Raw genomic sequence first — 1,989 nt, forward strand, 5'->3', positions numbered from 1 at the left:
GGCCAGTGGAGCAGATCCGTCAGTGTAAATTATATATTCATACTGATCCAGATGCATTATTTCATTAGGTAGAGGATATTCTTGTTCGTATTTCAGGAACGCTTGTGTCTTCAAATGTGGGTTGTACCTGTAGTCTACATCTGTTGCTGTGAGAGAACTAGCCCATTGTATCCATCTCGGATGTAAGGATTTAGCGTTAGGGATGCTTGCCTTTGTCGCAGCCTCTAAGGCTGGAACCGCAGTCCCTACTATTATTCGTTTCCCCTGAGCCAGTGCTCTTTCTCTCACTACGGTGTCTAAAGGGGGGTTACATCCATTAAGGGGGCCGGGTGGGACGTGGAATAGTTTTAACCCCTTCAGCGCTGCGCGGATTCCCCCGCGGTGCTGAAGGGTTCTAGCGCGGGCGTGGTCATGACGGAACGGTTCCGTCATGAGCACAGCTCAACCGATGCTCATGACGGAACCGTTCCGTCATGAGCATCGAAGGGGTTAAAGAAAAAAAGAACCTGGTCACCCATTTTTCAAGGCTGCTATTTATTTCAGCAGACTATGAAGCAATGCTGTTAGGCATTGCACCATGCTTTAACATTTTGCCGTGCTTAACACATATTTTTTCTACTCATTTGAATTTTCAGTGAGGCATTTAAAGATACACAACTCTTTGTTAAATGAAATAACTATAACATATACACACAACACTTATAGTGAAAAACACATGAAGATTTTACAACATGAATTCAATACATTACAAACAATTACACCAGTACACATTGAGTGTATAAATAACACATTGAGCTCTCTCAAACATGCCCTACACTTGGCTTTGTTTCTAAAAGAGAGAAGCTATCCACGGGTGAGGCACTAGGTTTCTGTGGGGATATACATGTTCACTGGACCCTCACCAGAGACCGTTATTAGTTATTACAACCTCATGGATAAAACGGAAATGCCAACGAATTTCCAATCCCCAGACTGCTTGAGGGATTATCATCAGGGCTGACACACGGTGTAATCTGTGAAAAATAAGGAAAAAATAAAGACAAAATATACTTCAATAACAAATGTTCCGTAGTTAACTAATTTAATGGTACTTGTACTTTTTAATGTGTTCTTTCCGCCTGCGTTTTCGTTAATTGAAACTTGAATCTGAAACAATGGACATTATTTTAATTTAATATATTGTCCGCTGTCAAACTTTCTTCTTTAAGGGCGTTTAATTGTATTAGCAGAGGCCGCTTTATTGTTTAAGAGCTCTGACTTTGGTTTAGTTTTCACAGCATATGGGCAGTGGCGGGACGCCATCAGTAACAACTTTGTTTGGGCCGGGACACCAGCGTGCAGTGTTGTCGAGTTTATTGGGATGATTAATGTCTGGAAACAAACCGGAGAAACAGTGCAACATTGTATCACTTCTGTTTTGTAGCCTGTACGTCAGGCGCGTATTTGAGCAAATCCGTTTTTTCGCTAGTGCGACTTACTTGCTTCTGTTGCCGATGTAAACTTGTTGCATTCAATTATTCCGGCTTGGTTCGTGATCTATAACGAGAATGGAAAGCAATTAGTCATCTTTCTCCTCGAGTTACAGCAGCGTTCTAAGCGACGGGTTGCTCTCGCACTCACTTTCTTCTTCTTCTGTGAAGGGCTTATGCTGATGACCCGGTCTTCGCTTTCAGGTCACCAGACAATTGTGCTTTTTGACTTTCCGAGGCAGGAAGTTGCCCGTATGTTTTGCTTGTGGGTTTATGGGAGATGTAGTTTTAGGCATAATCAAACAGTACATCTACTGAATTGTCTTTTTCCACATTTGAACAAATTGTACAGTCTTTGCTAGTTTCTGTTTGCGGACTGAATTCTAGACTGAGTCGATGTAAATATTAATTGATTGCTTGATCCATTTCTGACAGTTCGTTGAGGCCTTTCTGTATACAATTACATTTTAAGATTAAATACGCTTCTTTCTTCAGCAGTAGACTCTCGACATTGCCACCG

The 1,989-nt window shown here is 41.7% G+C and overlaps 1 long non-coding RNA gene across 1 annotated transcript; it reads right to left on the minus strand.

Moving 5' to 3' along the window:
• Positions 1 to 770: 770 nt before the first annotated feature.
• On the minus strand, positions 771 to 1,660 carry LOC146855406 (uncharacterized). The gene is made up of 3 exons (XR_014980832.1): positions 1,621 to 1,660; positions 1,479 to 1,536; positions 771 to 1,013 (listed from the first exon to the last, which is right to left on the minus strand). It is a non-coding gene; the product is annotated as an uncharacterized LOC146855406 (long non-coding RNA).
• Positions 1,661 to 1,989: the final 329 nt, after the last annotated feature.

Source organism: Triturus cristatus, chromosome 4_1 (assembly GCF_964204655.1).
Source record: "Triturus cristatus chromosome 4_1, aTriCri1.1, whole genome shotgun sequence".
Classification (NCBI taxonomy): Eukaryota; Metazoa; Chordata; class Amphibia; order Caudata; family Salamandridae; genus Triturus; species Triturus cristatus.